At 43.1% G+C, this 19,899-nt stretch overlaps 1 pseudogene; it reads right to left on the reverse strand.

Moving 5' to 3' along the window:
• Nucleotides 1-4,849: 4,849 nt before the first annotated feature.
• LOC143729386 (uncharacterized) lies at nt 4,850-10,390 on the reverse strand (annotated as a pseudogene).
• Nucleotides 10,391-19,899: the final 9,509 nt, after the last annotated feature.

The raw sequence follows: 19,899 nt of genomic DNA on the forward strand, positions 1-19,899 counted from the left end.
TCATACATCAAGTTAAACAATCTGTTATTTATTTCTTTATCTATGTGTGTGCATTAATTCTATCTATCAATCTATCTATCCATCCATAAATACGTATCCATAAACTGATATCAGTTTGTCTAATGAGTGCACACTGCACACACTAGCTCAAAAAGAGTAGATCGACTTGTTTGAGCTTCCACGGTTGCCGTAGTTCCCCTGTAGTGAGAGCGCAGCTGTTGCGAGTTAGCAACATGCACACTCAATATTTGCCACTTGAGCGACACGGGGACGCGGGGGGGGGGGGGGGGGGGGGGCCTGGGGGGTGGAAGCATGCAGCTTGACGTAACAACAGCATAGCAGCCTATATCCCACTCTCAAAATAAGCATCAGCATCAGCGGGGGGCATCAGCGAACGTTATCAACTAGCCGTTCGCGCACTTTGCTATCAAAGCTGAATATATTTAGATATCAAACCTAACACCATCACAAAAATTCCTCAACGTGAAGTTCCATTCCGATAAGGGAACCAGTCTCTCGAGACTGGCCTCTGGATTTGATTGAACAATCATTTTGGTGCCCTGAAGCGGCGAACCGGCAGGGAACAACCGAACTGACCATTCTACAACCCTCCTCAGAGGATTGCACGGGGACGCTGACACCTCGGCGCCCTGAAGCGGCGAACCGGCAGGGAACAACCGAACTGGCAGCGCTGCGACCCTCCTCAGAGAGTCGTACCCCAGAGGGCGCTGAGGAGAAATGTAGGGTATGGACCAATCAGACACATACTAATTATTCATTATATACAAAGGTTTATGAAACTCCTCACACAGCCCAAATGAACAAACACAAGGGCAGAAACAGTGTCATGTTACAGGGCATGATAAGGAGATTTTACGACCTCCAAGGAATGTGGCCACATACTCAAGAGAGAGACTATGAAACAGAAACCCTCTTTAAAACAGACTTTGCTGCATTAATCATAGACTAACTGATCTATAAATGAACATCCATAAAACTGTGAAAGAAACAGTGTAAATGGTTTACTGTCTCGTGTACTATTAGGTATATATTATGGTATGTATCCTGGTATACAACCAACTAACGATCAATGTAACCTCATCTGTATCATGCCTCCTACCTAATTAATCCTCATTTAATGACTCACACTTTGATGTACAGCACCTTCTTCTAGAATGCAGTGTGGATGTGTTATAGCTATCTGAGCATTAATGAAGGTATAATCATGCTAGGGACAAAGATCCGTAAATCAACTAAGAGCCACTTTCCCTCTCAGACATGTCACCTTTCTGATTGGTCGAGTTCAACCCTTAGGGGAGGATCTTTTCCAGGCCTTATTAGAGACAGTCCACATGTGACCTCTCTCTCTTAGTTCTTTCATCCAGCCGCAACACTGTTCTGGTAATTCTGGGGAACCCCCTCCCCCTCCACGGGGGCCCCAGGGCCCAGCAGGCCTCGATTCCAACCAGATATGGGCTCAGGCAGGAGAGAGATGACTCTCTCACAAAGAACCAAGGACAATTTCAAGAGTTTTGGAACAAAGACTCCAACCAACAACGACTCCAATCACCCATCCTTCCGACTTCCTCACTTCTCCTGGGTGCTCGGCGTGGCCTCAACAGAGTCCCAGGCCTTGACCAAACCAGCCATGCGTTCCTGGAGAAAGACAACGCTCAACCAACTTCCACTTGACACTGCCGGAACCATCAACGACTTCAATTTTCAACAACTTCAAGAATTGTTCCCATTACTAATGCAAGTATTCAATTCAATGAAATGTGAAAATGAAATTCTGATGGTTCTTCTCATAGACCCTCTTCCGGTTTCCAATTTCATCCTATCACTAACCTATTTATGTATTCATGTGTGTATGTTGTTTAGTTTATTTATATTCATATAAATATCTATATTTAGTTAATAAAACTTGTACATAATATGTATTTGGTTCTGTTTTGTTTGCAATACAAGTCACTTTACGATCACGGTTTTTGCTACTGGCTCAAAGTACTGTACAGGCGAAGAAATAATTATTCTTCTGTGGCCATGGAAGATACCCTTTTCTTAGAATAAATTAATAATCAAAAGAGTTCGTTGGAAGAACTGATTAATTGATTGTAATATTAATTCAGCCACATCAAGTTAATCCAATTAACTGACCCAAATATTTATAATTAATAATAACAAGATATTATTATTAATATTTCCAAAAAGCTGAGTTCCTTACAGAAACGATTTCTCAAAACCGTCCCTCTTTTTTTCATTCGAGAGGACTTCTTGTCTAAGCTTTATTAGAGATGACGACAGTCCTCAGATCTTGCCTACCTCTAAAAAGCAGGCACCTCGGCACCCTGAAACGGCGAACCGGCAGGGAGACCGAACTGACTGCTCTACGACCCTCCTCGGAGGATCGTATGGGTACGCTGACACCTCGGTGCCCTGAACGGCGAACCGGCAGGGAACAACCAAACTGGCAGCGCTGCGACCCTCCTCAGAGAGTCGCACCCCAGAGGGCGCCGAGGAGAAACGATTTCTCAAAACCGTCCCTACCCCGGAGGGGACCACCCTTAGAAGCCTGATAGCCTCGGCATCAGGTCTTCTTCTTGCACTCTATGCCAGTTTCAGGAACATAGATTGGTGAGGAAGAAACCTCTGGAACGCCGCTGAAAGGTTTAGTTTTCTTTAAAGCGGAGCGTCCAGAAGAACAGACATTTTTATCTTTCTTTTACTTTCTTTTTATATCCGAAAAGCGTATACATATAAACAGTCAATGCTGACATCCTCACATTCATCTATGTCCTTAAATACTTTACCCACCAGTACTGCCTAATAAAATTTATTTATTATTAAAGATGGCTGGTGGGTAACGTCGGGGTTAAAAATGCCGACTCGGGAGAGAGAAAAGCTCGCAAGCGTCTCTATAATCCAAGGCACTGTCATACCATGATACTTAATACCCATAACATTACTCTAGTTAGACGTTTGGGTATTAAACACATAAAATAGAAACCGGTTTATTCCACGATCTCGACACCTCAGTGTGGAGATAGGGAAAAACCAGTAGTCCCCGACGAGGAGGCTGAGATAAGGAGTTTTCCAGTTTTTTTAGATATATTTCATCTAATAAACTCTTTTTATTTTCACTCTCATAATGTTCAGCTGTCCAGTAAATATTTAACTAGCAACAGCATTAGAAAAACCTCCTTTTAAAAGCTCCTGTTTATTCAACAGAGTTATGAGCTGCCTATTTATTGAAAAATCAAACATCTGCCTTTTTCTTAATATTTTTATTTGTTTTGTTCACTTTTTCTTAACAAAACACTAACGATACCAATTCCTCGGAACTGGAAATCGCAGTACACTGGATCTGCAGGTGAAAGCTGAGATAGGGCGGGCCGTCCCAACCCACGCTGTCAGATCCGTTTGGGAACCCCAAAATGCGAGTCGCCGCCGTGTCTAGGCAACAGCGGGACCCGCGCGGGGAGCGCGAACCGAACCGTCCTCCTCAAAGAACGATCGGCGAGAGCGGAGCGTCTTCATGACTCATACAATGCTCACAATCAGCTTCCATTGGACTGATTTTACACGTGCTTCACGACGTAATCACGCAGAGCGTTCCCATCGCGTCTCAAACGCAGCTCGAGTTCCCTTGAAAGGGAACACATTCTCTTCAATACTTTTTTTATCTACGGGGTAATTTTTTTTTTGCATTTGAACAGTTTTTTCTTTGATTGAAAATATTTTTTTTGATTGAAACAACTTTTTTGGAATTGAATGATTAAGACACAAATGTCCTAACCATGTATGGCCCAAGCACAAAAAAGATTACTTCAATCAAAGAGAACATTTTCAATAAAAAAAAAAAGTGTTCAAATGCAATTTTTGGAGTCTCAAATATTTATTTGCATTCAAAAACGATTTTCTATATTTGAAAATGTTTATCTTTTCATTGAAGTGACTTTTTTATTGATTCTGTTGTTTGTTTGTTTGAAGCAACTTCTTTTTTGATTGAATGATAAAGACACAAATGTCCTACCTATTATATGGTCCAATCAAAAAACAATGTTACTTCAATTAAAAGGTTGCTTTAAACAAAACAAAACGGACTTCTATCAAAGAAAACATTTTCAATCAAAGAAAAGCAGTGTTCAAATGTATTTTTTTGAGTCTCAAATATATGTTTGGATTCAAATACTTTTTTTCTTTGATTGAAAAGTTTTTCTTTTATTGAAGTGAAGGTTTTTTTAATTGAAAATATTTTTTTTGATTGAATAATAAAGAAACAAAACTACTTCCATATATCCATAGGTTTGTTTTCTTCACTCTTTTCTGTGCTTGTTTCCAGCCTGAAACCAGTATTACAAAGAACGCATTGCTGCCACATATTATTTTTCCACTCAATTATGTTGTAATAAAGAGATAGTATGTCGTTAAAATGACATTTTTCTCGTTAAAACAACATATATTTTCTCTTAATAAGGACAACATATGTTGTAGTGACGTCTACAAAATGCCTTTATCCACATTAGTGGCTTTATAACCTATCGTGCCTTTATCACACTTCCACGTCTGAAAAGCAGAAGCAAATATAACGTAAAATATCGGTAACACTTTACAATAACAGGGCATGAATAATCATGTACTAAAACCTGAATTAATAGTTACTTCAACACCAACTCATGATTAGTGAATATATGAACTAATCATGAACCAATGAAGAGCAACCCTTGTAATGATACATCTTCTGATGCTAAGCTAGGGCACATCATCAGTGATGTTCCTGATCTCATTGGGTGTTTCGGGTCTTTCGAAACATCAGACACCCTCCTTCAGGCGACCCAGCTGAGGTTGATCAGGCCTCAGCTTGTGCCCTAGCATCATTTAACCACGGTTCCGCTCTTTTGATCCAGAGCCACCTCTACGCCTTCTCTGCAGCCTCTGAGGTATTACTGATAGCCCTTCTCCTTCTCTCACCTGTGATGCCGAGTGCAGTGTAGGCCCCGTAGAGGGACTTGGCTGCAAAGCCTCTGCACCCCACCTCCACAGGTAAGCACCTTGCCTTCCAGCCTTGGTTGTGGCAGTCGCTGACGAGGCCATCATATTTCTCCTTCTTCCTCTCAAAGGCTTCCTCCATTCAGTTTTCCCATGGCACAGTGAGCTCCAACATGACCAGATTCTTTGTTGCCTCTGATATCACGACAATGTCAGGTCTCAGGGTGGTCTCGACGACATGCTGGGGGAACTTAAGTTGTTTGCCCTGACGAAGCTGATGGATATGTTTGCAGGGCTTTGACCTCCGGCAGCTGCTGATAGTAACCTGGATGCTCTCTGCAATTGTTTTGAGCACCTGGTCATGCCGCTAGCGATATCGTCCTTCCCCCAGAGTTCTTGGGCAGCAGCTCATGATGTGCTCAAGGGTTCCCTTTCTCTGGCACAGGGCGCATCCTGGTGTATCGACCAGCCCCCAGGTGTGCAGGTTGGACGGGCTGGGGAGGACGTCATAGGCTGCCTGGACCAGGAACTTGATGCAGTGTGGCTCTGCCCGCCAAAGGTCAGTCCACGTGATCTTCCTCTCCACAGCTTGTTCCCATCTAATCCAGGCACCATGGCGTGCCATTCACTGCATGAAAAGAGCTGTAATCGGGCATGTAAAACTCCTGAGTACTCCTGTGTACTCCACAAATAAACGTGTGTGTACGGGAGTTTGCTGTCCCGTCACACAATCCCGAATACTCCTGGATATGTACCAATTTTGGGGCACAGCAGGGAGCCACTAAGGGCCATCAGTTACCATGGTGAATAATCCACCGGTCGGGGTCAATGCAAGGGAATATTAGCATTTCACACGTTTGGGACACAAGGCAGTGGCCTCCTTCAATTGGTCAGAGGTCTTACATAGGATTGGCTGCTCAATGCTTTGTCCCTCCTCTAAACCCCCACACTATTGGTCCAGTTTATGGCCTCATTTGGGTTTATTATTACTCATTATTAATATTTATTATCATTGGTGTTCATGGTTATAATGTCAAGACAGTCAGATAGACAAAGTTGAGTTTGTTATTTTTATTATTTGTAAATGACACTGGGCACATATATATACACACATTCAAAATTCTATAAATAAAAATACATTAGCACAGAATACACTTTACTATTAGTCATACAATATATAACCCCATATAATATATAAGGTCTGTGTTTAATATATAGAAAACAATATAATATACAAATACTTTAGAATATATAAATAGTACAATACATAAATAATACAATTTATAAATAGATAACAATATGGAATTGTATAGAATATATAAATGCAGTATATATATATAGAAAACTATATAGAAGTATATATAATACAATCTATAAATAATACTTTATAATATAAATAATACTATATATAAAAAAACAACAGAATATTCAAATTATACTATAGAATAATATTTAGATGCGTAATACTAAAATAATTCACAGGCCAGCTTCTGTGGTCTCCACCGCGACTCGATCTGCACCAACTCGTGCATGATGAGTTCCCAAGTACTTCTGGTCTGCTTCCAGTCTTTTTTGTAGCACCCCACACAGCGCAGACAAAACTGTACTGCGGGTTGGAGGCCGAACAACCCACACTGACTTTCCATCCAAGATAGCATCCTCCTCTTCAGACATGTGGTCAACTGTTGTAGTCTTCCAGATAGCTGCGTCTTCCTCTTGTCTGGAGAACGCCAGTCCTGCTGCTCATTAGCTGCAAAATAGGCGGAAAAAAAGTAATTAAACCACTGAAAATATCAAATTGGTTGGGATGGGAGCCTCTCCCAGGCTGAGTCTTTTACTGAGATTTATATTTATTTACACTTACTCTTCTTTTTCTTTGTCTCATGCGCACAATGATCCTGCTGTCCTCCATCTTGTCTTTGTTCTCATCTTGGGCCATCCTGTAACCCCTTCTAACAGTTTCAAAATACGTCTTGCAGGATGCTAGAGAGAGGAAGATAGTGAGGGGGGAGAATGTGTTTATTTATAACTAACTAATCTATACAGATAAATAGTTGTAGCCTTGGGACATTCTCTTGTGACTTACCTTTAAAAACAGCAGGATCTACGTCCAGTACAGCCATGGAGACGCCATTATAAAGATAGGTTGTGACCTCGAGGTTGTGGGGGGAGGATAGACTGTGGAGCAGTAATTAAAGAAGGTTGATTAAAAATATAATTTAGAAGAAAGGATTGTTATGAAACAATAGTTTTAAAGATATACCTTGTCTGTGGGTCATATTTGTGTATGTTTTTTTCCCCATTGTGCAATCTCCGTACAGCTTTCTGTAAACATCCAACATAGTATGAGGGCTCAATTCAAATACATTAATAAATAAAGCACACAAAGTTAAGCGGACAGCGTCAAATGTTTGTGACGGTCAGAAAATAACTTACCACAACAGAATTATTCCCAGCTCTCTTTAATTTCTTTGAAGCAGGCTCCTCTTTTGCCTCTTTGAGCTCATTGATGTCAGCCTCCATCTTATCCAACCTCTTGTCCATCGTCCTCAGCTTTTCAAATATCCTCTTCAAACTTGCATTTACCATATACACCAGTCTGTTTTCGTTCGGACTCGGAGTTTGAATAGCCACATTGTCCCGACGTAAAGGAGTAACATCTCTACTCTGCTCCCCGTAACACTTCACCGATCTTTTGCAAGCCATCTTGAAGAGCAGAGGACACCTAGATACAAACTGCTTTTCAGGGTCTACAGTCTTTGTTGTAGATTGACACAATGTAAAGCACTTATCAGCCCACCTTTCCTGAATACTAATGAGGGGGGCAGGGGAATAGGGGCAATCTTGAGCTGCCAGTCCCAAAATAAATTAGCATTTACAAAGCAAGCCATCAACTAACAGCATGTGGTCAGACAAGTTCCTGTTTTCGGGCCTTTGCGGGCATTTACAGGTACGCGTAACAAAGTTCCAAAGATCCCTGCCAAACAGCACATTTAGCGGGCGTATTCATTGTCTGAATTCTCCCGTATACACCCCTTTTGACGCAGTGATTCTCACTGCTTTGCTGGACCTCTCCTCCTCCACCGCTGCCCTCACCTCACTTTGAACTAGCTGCCTCCTCTCCTTCCCCCGAGCCTTGTCGAACCGGGGCCCTTGAAAGGTTCCTAGCCCAGCCCTTCCTCTGGCCACTGCTCCCACTAGGACTCCATGGTCCAGCCGTGATTCTGCCTGGTCTACTGCCGCCTCTGCCCTCCATTTCCTGCCCGTCTTGACCTCTACACCTGCCCCAGAGACTTTGGGGTCCCTAGACTCACGTAGCTGCAGCACCTCTCTTGCACGCAAGACCTTGAACTCCTCTTCGATGGATTTTAGCGGGAGCTGCAGTTTGCAGGTGTTTCCATGAAGGGCAATACTGCTTAAGCTCCTCGGGAATCCCAGCCATCTTCTTAGGTAGCGGCTGACTCTCCTTTCTAGTTCTGAGATGGGGGAGATCGGAAACTCGTACAGAAGCAGAGGCCATAGTATTTTTGGCAGAATCCCATGTTGATACACCCATGCCTTAAATTTTCCAGGGAGCCCAGTTTTATCGACAATCTTCAGCCACCTCTCCAGCTCCTCGCAGGTGTTTTTGATGGATGTTGTATCCCTGAGGCTGCTGTCGAAGATCTTTCCCAGGCTTTTTACTGGTTTTTCAGACAGGGTCGGGATTTGAGTTCCTGAGATGATAAAACGAAACTTCTCCACCATCCTGCCCTTCTTTAGCACTAAAGATCTGGATTTGGTTGGCTTGAATGACATCCTGGCCCATTCAATCACCCTCTCCAGACCCTTCAGGATCCATCTGGCTCCAGGCACTGACTCCGTTGTCACTGTGAGGTCATCCATGAAGGCACGGATTGGTGGTTGCCACATTCCAGTCTTGGATTTGTGCCCTCTGCACTCCGGTTCAGCAGATTTCACCAACATGTTCATTGCCAGAGCGAACAGGATCACTGAAATGGTGCAGCCTGTGATGATTCCCACCTCCAGCCTGTGCCACTCTGCTGTTGTTGACCCAGATGAGACTCTCAGCTTGAAATCTCTATAGTAATCCTGGATAAGGTCTCTCACTATGGCAGGAACATGGTGCCTCTCCAGAACCTCCTGTACCAGCTTGTGGGGCATAGAGCCATAGGTGTTGGCCATGTCTAACCACAGCACCACCAGATCACCCCTATTCTCCTTTGCTTCTCTGAGGAGCTGTGTAACCACTCCTGTGTGCTCTAGGCAGCCTGGAACACCTGGTATGCCGCCTTTCTGCACAGAGGTGTCAATGTATCCATTTTTGAGGAAGAACTTTGCCAACCGCTTCGCAACTATGCTGAAGAAGTTCTTTCCTTCAACGCTTAAAAGCGAGATGATTCTGACCTGGCTGATGGTCTTGGAGTCTTCTTCTTTTGGGATACACACTCCATCTGCACACCGCCACTGTTTTAGAGTTTTCCCTTTCCTCCAGATGACTTTTAGGATCCTCCAAAGCCGATGTAGCAGCTTGGGGCAGTACTTGTACACCTTATACGATGTTCCGCTTGGTCCTGGTGCAGACCTAGACCTTGCCTTCCTTACTACTTCCTGTACTTCTTTCAGGAGTGGCTCCCTCAGGTCGAATGCCTCCACAGGCTCTGGTGGTGTTATCAAGGCATCGCAATGCCCCAACTCTTGTTCTCTGGAGGGGTCACTAAATGTATCTGCAAGGTGCTGGTCAATTTCACCCTTAGATGAGACTAGGCGTCCACCTTTATTCTGCCCGAGGAGCTGTTTGGTGAACTCGAATGGGTTTCTAATGAAGGCGGCTCTCCTCCTAGCCCTCTCCCGTCGCCGCTTCCTGTGCCGTTTGGCTCTGCGCAGGGTAACAAGCTTCTTCCTTAAGATGCTGCGCAGCTCTGTCAGTGGCCCACGCTCCTCCTCACCAGCTTCCTTGTACTGCTTTTTTAGGGTTTTCAGCTCTATTCTGATGTTATGAATTTTGACTGCACTCTGGTTTTTGGTGTACGGCTTTGTTACTCCTCTCACCTCCTCCACACCAAACCTCTCAACCGCCATGCTCACTATGATGGTCGTTATAGTTTGCAGTCTCCTCTCCGCATCACCTTTGGCCGTTACTTCCAGCACCTTATCCACATCCTCATCAAACTTCTGCCACTCGGCTGTTTTACATGCTTGAGGCCACCTGATCCTCCTCTTCTCGGGCTGCATGACTGGGGGGACAGTTTGTACCACATGGAGGCTCTGGGCTCTATGGGGTGCTTCCAGGCCCTGCTCCTCCTCTGACTCACCAGGCACTATGCCTGTGCATTGTGGTACTTGCCGTGGCTCCAGACATTTCATCCGTGACTGATGGATCTTCAAGCCTCTTGCATTTTTACAAATCTTTCCACACTGACAAACCACGCTCGTAGTCGTTTTTCCTTTGCTGTTGGTCGATAACCTTAGGTCCGTCTGACTGGGGTTCTCTTTCTCCCCCCCTCTCGGGCTCCCCTGGGGGTATTGTTCATTTAATTTTTCCGTAGCTAGCTTTGGGTTCCTCTTCACAGAGGCTGCGGCTAGGGGTGCTAGCCCATACCACCCTGGTTGCCGTCTTCCCGAGCTGCCATCTGTCTCTCCAGATGTCCCCAACCTATTCTTGGTTGTCAACCAGCCTGTTCCTGGTAGTCACTGATTTCTTCAGATTGACAGTTGTAATGATACATCTTCTGATGCTAAGCTAGGGCACATCATCAGTGATGTTCCTGATCTCATGACCCTTAACTACAACAGGAGTCATACTGATTCATGCATGAATAACACATGTTTGATAGTTAATGCATTAATTAACGTTTAGGGGTAAACTAAATAAATCAGTCTCCGTAAGAATAAATAAGAAGTAATCTAAATTTGAATTAAAAATTTAATTTAAATCTGTCATGATTTAAACTGTAATATAGTAATCTGCTATCTCCAGCTTTGTGACAAATAATTGGAATGACACATGATTTTTTAACCATTAATTACACAGATCAGTCTAATCAAACATGGAAAATATACTAATAACAAGCACTAATACATTTAATTTGATCTAAACAATTTTCTGATTTTTATAGTTTATTTAGGCCTATGTTTAGTAATAGCTACTTTTCTTCCTGGAACTACAGTATGTAGGGTTTGTTTCTGGCGGGACACTCATTAGTGGCGCAGTCGGTGCGGTAAAGCTGGAATTTTAATCTCATAAATGTTGACTTCTTTGGTAAACAGAATTAATAATTAAAGACATGTTTGCATATATGTTGTATTTGGGAGGTTTCAGGAGTAGAGATGTGCGGTTGGCGGTTATAGCCGCGGACTTAAATTTTTGTATTTTGTATCAGCCGATGGCTGGCGGGTGCGGTTTTGAAAGTTGGTCAAAAACGTTGATGAAATAATAGCCCATCCGCGCATCTCTATTCAGGAGGTTATGTACAATAATTAACTTTATTTTTTTGTTGTTTAAATATATGTTTCAATTAGCATTAGCTTATAGCTTATTCCCTAATTTACATTACATTTACATTACATTTAGTCATTTAGCAGACGCTTTTATCCAAAGCGACTTACAAATGAGAACAATAGAAGCAGTTAAACTAACAGTGGGACAACAATACGTAACTGCTATAAAGTTTTAGTTTTTTTAAAGAATAGAAGAGAAGCTAAAGTGTTAGTATTACTGAATCAAGTGCTGCCGAAAAAGATACGTCTTCAGCAGTTTCTTGAAAGTGGCTACTGACTCAGAAGCTCTGGTTGAGTTAGGCAGATCATTCCACCAACAGGGAACAGTCATGGTAAAGGTCCGAGAAAGAGATTTTGTGCCTCTTTGAGATGGTACCACAATACGACATTTGCTAGCAGAGCGCAAGTTTCTGGATGGCACATAAGTCTGAAGTAATGAGTTTATGTAAGAGGGAGCAGTGCCAGTGGTTGTTCTGTAGGCAAACGTCAGTGCCTTGAATTTAATGCGAGCGGCAACTGGCAACCAGTGCAATTGTGTGAGTTAGAGGAGTGACATGTGCTCTATTTGGCTCATTAAAGACTACTCTGGCTGCAGCATTCTGTATCAATTGTAGAGGTTTGACAGAGCAAACTGGAAGACCAGCCAGGAGAGCATTGCAATAGTCCAGTCTGGATAAAACAAGTGCTTGTACAAGGAGTTGTGTAGCATGCTCTGTAAGGAAGGGCCTGATCCTCCTGATGTTGTGCAAGGCAAATCTGCAGGACCGGGCAGTTCTGGCAATGTGGTCTGTGAATTTCAACTGATCATCAATTACAACCCCAAGGTTCCTAGCTGACCATGGAGTTATGGATGACGAGCCTAGCTGAATGGAGAAGTTGTGATGTTGGGTTGGCCGGGACCACAAGTAGCTCTGTCTTCGCAAGGTTTAGTTGAAGGTGGTGGTCCTTCATCCAGCCTGAAATGTCTGTCAGTTGAGTGTCCGCTTTTGAAACCAGACTGATTGTTGTCCAAGAGGTTGTTCTGTGTAAGCAAGGAGGAGATCTGGTTGAAAACAACTCGTTCAAGTATTTTCGCGACAAATGGAAGAAGAGATACCGGTCTGTAACTTGTTAGATGTGCTGGATTTAGATTGGGTTTCTTAAGCAGTGGGGTTACTCGAGCCTGCTTAAAAGCTGTGGGAAGGGTACCAGTGTGAAGGAGGTGTTTATGATGTGCATGAGTGTGGGTACAACTGAGGAAGAAATGGCTTGAAGTAGATTAGTGGGGATAGGATCAAGCGGACAGGTAGTAGGGCGATTGGAAAGGAGGAGTTTAGAGAATTACGCCTCTGAAAGTAGAGAGAAGGAGGGTAGAATGTGTGCGTTTGTTGGTAAAATGTGTGTGTCAGTTTGTGGATTGGTAAATTGGCCGCTGATGGTGGTTGTTTTTTCTATGAAGAATGTGGTAAAATCGTCAGCTGTTAGGGTTGATGAAGGAGGGAGAGGAGGAGGGTTAAGAAGTGAGGAGAAGGTTTTGAAAAGCATGTGAGAGTCAGAAGAATTTAAAATTTTGTTGTGATAGTAAGCCATTTTAGCAGTAGAGATATTAGCAGAGAAGGAAGAGAGGAGGGACTGATAAAGACCCAGGTCTGTCGGATCTTTCGATTTGCGCCACTTCCTCTCTGCACCCCTGAGTTTAGTACGATGTTCGCGGAGAATATCAGATAACCAGGGGGCAGAGGGTGTGGCGCGGGCTGGCCTGGAGGAAACGGGACAGAAGTTGTCCAAGCAGGATGTTAAAGTGAAGCAGGATGTTAAAGTTAAAAGAGTATCAGTTGCACTGTTAGTATCTAGTGTTGAGAGCTGATCAGGTGGAGGAAGTGTGGATGAGACCACAGAGGTGAGAGGGTGAAAGTGAGCGTAGGTTCCGTCGAAAGGTGACCTGTGGAGGAGTGCGTGTTGTGTTCTGAGGCAGGTTGAGGTTGAGAGTGAGGAGGAAGTGATCTGAGGTGTGCAGTGGAGTGACCAGTGTATTGTCCGTGGAGCAGTAGCGCGTGTAGATAAGGTCCAATTGGTTACCTGATTTGTGAGCAGCCACAGTAGATAGGACTAGTGATGGTAATTGAATGTGATTCAAATGAGCTGTTGTCAAGATAGGTGGTAAAGGATCAAATTTCCAGTCATTTGAGATGAGCAGACCAGTACCACCACCCCTTCCGGTCAGGCGGGGGGTGTGTGAGAAAGTGAAGTTAGTGGAGAGGGCAGCAGGTGTGACTGTGTCCTCTGGTCTGGTCCAGGTCTCAGTCAGGGCCAATAGACTGAGACCTGAATGACTTGAAAAAGATGTAATGAAATCAGCTTTGTTAACAGCGGACTGGCAGTTCCAGAGACCAATAGGAAAAGAGAATAAAGTATTAGAAGACACTGGAAAGTTACGAAGATTGTTAGGATTGTACAGCCTCCGACGTGTGACATTTGATTTACGTATGTTAGTAATAGTAGGGATTTGAAAACAGATAGTGTAAAGGAGCTCACAAACAGAAAGATCCAACGAAAAGTTGCAGAAGAGAAAGGAAACAACAATAAATAATAAACAAGAAGAATTTAATACTCAAGTGCCTTGTCGGTGTCCTTGCTCGGTGGAGTCGCGCAGGTAGAGTCGCTGGTCTTTACACTCTTTGGTCTTCACACAATGAGGGCTTCACACGAGGGCAGCCGCGACCGCTGCCGCGGTGCACTAACCAGTTATTTTACATGTACCACGACATTTTACATGTAAATGTGTCTTATGTGTGTCTTTACAGGTATGTTTGGACTTTCTTTTAAGTCCATATATGTTTAATTTTATAAATAAAAATAAAAGAACTACACATAATTTGTATCTTTTTTTTTTGTACCATGGTGTAAAGGAATACGAATGGCACTCTTATTGTATGTGTTTATTACAGTGGCGGCTGCTGGTCTTTCAAAGAGGGGAAGATCTTTTTTTTGTGGTGTGGGGGTGGAGAAAGGAGCGATGACTTATGTGCAGATTTGATGGGCTTTATTTAAATAATAAAATAAAACTAAATATAAACATTCTACAAAATTTGTCTTCTGATTTTTTAAATGGTGGTTGGCAAACAACTTTTTAATGTGCTTTACCGCCACCAGCACAAGACTGCAAACGCAAGGAGAATAAATAGGGAGCAAACAAGGCAGGTAACGAGGGAGGACAAGTGGGGAAATTGAACCAATAATCAGGTCACAAGATGGGAGTCGACACAATCGACAGGAGAGCACATGGCACAAGGAAATTCATGACAAGCCATGTGCTCACACCAAACATGACAAAAAACACAAGCACATGGACAGTAAAACAAATGACAAGCAAAGCACTCACACAAAATGAGACATGAAAAACAATGAGAAGACTCATAAGCCACGTGTTCACACAGTGTAACTGACGCTAAGTCCAGTATAAAAGCGTTTCCATGACAGCACCGGAAGTTGTGCATGGGTAACCTTTACGACCATAAAGTTGTTTTTTGTAATGCAATTATAATGTGTCTTGTTTACTGTAATTCTGAGTAATAGTGTGATTTAATGTTGTTGTTATGTTGTTCTTATAGTGACCCGTCACAGAAACCAGGGACACAAGTCGGCAGCACAACTTTCGAGCAAAATGAGAAAGAAGAGTTTTTTTTCAAAATTGGTGATTTTCAATTTTTTGGAGAATCTGTTAATTGAAATCACGAAGAAGCCTCTCCATGTTTGAGATAGCAGTATTGGTATATTTAAAAGCTTACATTTTGAGGTTGAAATCGGCTTGTTTTCGGAGATTCTAGTATGCAGTAGGGGCGTGGCGTGTCATTGTCTGTGTGTATATCCATACTGAATAACCCGGCGCTTTTGCCCCCGCCCTCCAAGTCAACCACATGGCTACTTATTATGCTGTGCTCTGGCCAGCTCTCTCTGATATCAAAATTCAATGAAGATGGATGCCGCAAAGATTGTCGCAGACGAGATGAACCGTCTGGCAGTTACACCGAAAATGTTTTCGCCGCACTTCGTGGGCTCGGGAAACTGAACCGGAGGTATGGGCGCAGCGCGCTCGCCCTCAGTGCTTCAATACGGCGGCTCGGCTCGCTGACAGCGGTGGCTGGCTGTTTCATATGTGACGGAGAATCGAAATAGAGGATGCAGTTAAGACATTTGCTGCTGCGATGAAGGCCTGCCGTGCGTGTTTCTGAAATGTAAGTTAAGCTTCATTTGCTCTTTAGTCGTTATTTAAGATGCTGAACCTGCTGATGATATTATGTGCTTGCGGACATTTCATTTGTGTGTGTATACGCACATAAGAAAGTGGTGTAAAGAGATTTGCAACAGTAATTTGAGGAGGTGAAATGTGATTATTTGGAAAATTGCAGAAATGACTGCTTAAAGAAAAATGCCAGCAGGCTTTTGCCTCCTACATAAACTTTAATATTGTTGACATTTTGGGCACACGAGCGTTGCGTACTATTGGCGCTATATGTAGGCCTATGGCTTATTGGTCTTTGTTTGTTGTTGTTGGTTTTGCGTTATATGTATATGGCATATTGGTCTTTGTGTGTTGTTGCTGGTTTTGCGTTATACTGTATGTATATGGCATATTGGCCTTTATGTGTTGTTGCTGGTTTCGCGTTATATGCAGGCTATATGGCATTATTGGTCTTTGTGTGTTGTTGCTGGTACGTTGCAAATAGAGGGGCAGCACAATTGTTTTTCGCCTAGTGCGGCAGAAGTGCACTCATTCGAAGTGTAAAAAAAGCTGTAAAGCACATGGAGGAGCTTTACAGGGGGTATGGCTTATCTAAATGAGATGTAAATGAGCCCTATTGTCACCCCCAGCAGCAGAGAGAGGTGAGAACTGAATCTCTTTAGAGCTCGTTTTCTCCTCTTTGAGCTTTTTTAAGTGCCTACTTTAAAATGGCCACAACTTCTCCAAATATTATCAGATTTCCACATGTTACACATCGTTGGAAAGCTTGGATATTACACTCTCAGAATCTATGAATAACTCAAAATGCCCCAGAACCGACTTGTGTCCCTAGTTTCCGTGACTGGTGATGAAGAAGAGAAAGGTTTTCATTGCTAGTCACATGATTAACCCCGGAAGTATTAGAAGTAGCGCAAGAGAGAAGAGGGAGTGGCGGGTGAGAACAGCAAACTTTTAAGCTCCCGTTTATTATTCTACAGCTGGTCTACCAGGAGAACACGGTAATAATTATCGAGCTATCTTATTAATCACTGTTAAATTCTGTTTGCAAGAAAATGTGAGACACATTGTACTTGTCTGCATAAGAAATAAGAGTGTATGTATGTTGTTTTAGGTGCTTTGTGCTTGAAGCTGTTTTGTTTATCTTCTAGTTTTCACGGTGTTCCATGATACTTCAGAGAAGAATAAATGTGAATGTGGACATGAGTAAAAAGCGTGGACTCATTTATGACCAGTTTACAGGGAAAACGTGGCTTAACTCCATCATCCAGAGGTTTTAAGTGTGCGGCTCCGCTTCTTATCCTGTGGCGATCTTCAGGTCTTCAGTGTGCGGCTCTGCTTCGTATCCTGTGGCGAACTTCAGGTCTTCAGTGTACGGCCCTGCTTCGTATCCTGTGGCAAACTTCAGGTTTTCAGTGTTCGGCTCTGCTTCATATCCTGTGGTGGACTACAGGCTTCAGCGTGCAGTATTGCCTCATCTCCTGCAGTCGACTTCAGCGACAGCAGCCATTTCAGGTCAGACTATACAATACTGAAATTTAAAATTAGTCCTCTTGTCAAATGATAGACAGGTCCACAACAATGCCATAAAGAGACTGACTGCTATGAAATAAAAACCTAGAGATGCTCAGGATTGTGAGAAAGACATTGGGTAAGGTTAAAAGTTTATTGATTGTAACTTCCTGTTTTGCACTTAGACTTTCTATAAAGTCAATGATATTTATAAACCACAAGCGCTGGTACAATTTGAGTTTATCTGTCATTTAAGTGTCAAAATTCCATATGGGCAACAGTATTAGCCATATGTTAAAGGTGTAACAAATTTAGCCTAAACAGTGCTTCATTGTCTGTCTTAGTATTTCATAGGCTTGTAATTTACCTTGTCTCTTCTTTCGAGTGTCAGCTATTAAACAAAAAGGAATAAAGAAAAAAGATATCTCAGTCCATAGTGAATCATGAAAAAAGCAGGCATGCTCTGAGAGTGACTTGTATGACATGATGGATGTGGTTGAGAAGCTTGAGTCTGAATTAAAAGACTTATACGACAACATACGGCTCAAAAGTGGACCAAGCCAATACATTCTGAGAAAAATCTATGCAAGTGTAGGGGTGACAGCCGATTTTTTGGGACTAATGAGAGTTCGCCTTATTGAGGGAGAAGAAGATTTTGATGCTGAGGCGGAAAGAGCAAGGTTACGCATGCTGCTTGACAGTGAATATGCTAAGTCCATATATGGATCCACAGTTTCCAAAGCCACCGCACTCAGCCACCGCTCCAACCATTCTTCAGAGTCACCAAGTATTTCAGTTCAGAGAGCTGAGACAGCAGCACAGCTGGCTGCAAATAAAGCTGAGGTTGAAAGGGAAGCTGACATTGAAGCACAACGTCTGCAACTGAAAAAGCAACAAAATCAAAGAGACATTGAGGTTATTGAAGCAAGGCTCAGAGTGTTTACTGAGGAAGAGTCAAAAGAAAAGAGTGAAAGATGCAGTCTTCCATGTAGTGAAGGAAAGGTTCCTAGTCAACTCACTCCCCCTGCAGGATGCCTGAAAGAGCAAGTTACACAGAATGAAGCATCCTTGGTTCAGACATTACAGGAGTCAATGGCCCTTACTTGACTTCCATTACCAGAACCTTCTTTATTCTCTGGTGACCCACTGAAGTTTACAGAATGGAGCACAAGCTTCAAAGTCCTTATAGAGACGATGGTCAAATCCTGCAGATAGGTTGTTCTACCTACCAAGGTACGTAAGTGGGGAGGGGAGGTCTGCTCTAGAAGGCAGCTTCTACAGAAAAGATGAAGAGGCATATCAGCAAGCATGGGAGAAGCTAAACGCAAGGTATGGTCACTCCTTCGTGGTACAGCGTGCTTTCCGAGAGAAGCTTAATAAGTGGCCAAAGATTAATGCTAAGGAGTATGTTAAGCTAAGAGAGTTTAGTGATTTTCTGCAAACATGTAGTGACGCTATGCCTCACATCAAGGGTCTTCAGGTTCTGAACGACTGCGAAAAGAAGGATTATTTTCTTTGTTTAATGGATTACCACAAATGATCCGTGCTGAATTGGTCGGGTCTGACTCAGTTCATCATTGATTTGGAGAGAACAGTTCAAACTTACTGGCTGTGGAAATCAGTGGGCGTGACTCATTATTAGGGGTGTCGACATTAATCGTTTCTACGATGCATCGTACCCATCGTGGTGGGGAGTATTCTTTGGTAATAAAATAAAATAAAATTAGCTAGAACCCTTGCAAAATTATATTAAATAGATTAAGAAAGCCACCACTACTGCTCACATCTATGGTTAGATTGATTTGTTTAGATCCAATGAAGTCGTGTCCCACCACTTTTTCTCATGATCGATATTGTCCCTACCACTTTTTGAAACATTGAGGCACGGATGTACCTAATACAAATAAATAAAACATCTCCAGTTAACTAGCAGAGTTCGCTATTAAATAAGAGATCTAGCGCTAAAATGTGTTGTTTTTGAACTCAAGCTGAGCGCTCGTGGCCGCTGCTATCGGTTGCATGGATACAGTGTTCTCTAGTGGCTCGCGCAGTCTTCACTCGGACATGGATTCAATCTATCGCCGTTGCGGAGACTCTCTATTCATTCCGGTGAAATCACAAAATAAAATGCACACAAACGTGTCCCTGCTTGATATAGACTGTAACCAATGATGAACATATTCAGTTTTGATGAGAGAAAGAAAAGTACTCGGTTACTCTCGTAACCTCAAATTTTTGGAAACCAGTATACGCAGGGGGGAAACTCCTTTTCTTCGATTTACTCAAGCTTGTATGTAAAACGCATTTGCAGCTGCACAGCTAGCACATTGAGCGTCTGGCTCGCTCATAGGCTGTGCTGCGGCAACTGCACATCCAATGGTGCGGGCGCCTCGACGTGTGACCAATGTGCTAGCCCTACGTCCCCCGAATTTGCCAAAATAGCACGACTGAAGCGACAACTTTCTAGGCTACTATAGTGCGGCCGGCTACGTAATACTCGTTCCCTATCTCAGGGAACTGAGGTCACGATAGTAAGCGAGTAGTTCCCTTTCGAACGGTCACTTCGTATTGCGTAGCTATATGCTGTGGGGACGTCATGCAAAACGCCGCACTATAAGCAGCTGGTTGCCAGGGAAACTCAGGACACCTGAGCTCACAGAACAAGCCAGAAAACCAAG

The sequence above is a fragment of the Siphateles boraxobius genome, unplaced genomic scaffold (assembly GCF_051911475.1).
Source record: "Siphateles boraxobius isolate OS27281-9 unplaced genomic scaffold, OSU_SipBor_1 8, whole genome shotgun sequence".
NCBI lineage: Eukaryota > Metazoa > Chordata > Actinopteri > Cypriniformes > Leuciscidae > Siphateles > Siphateles boraxobius.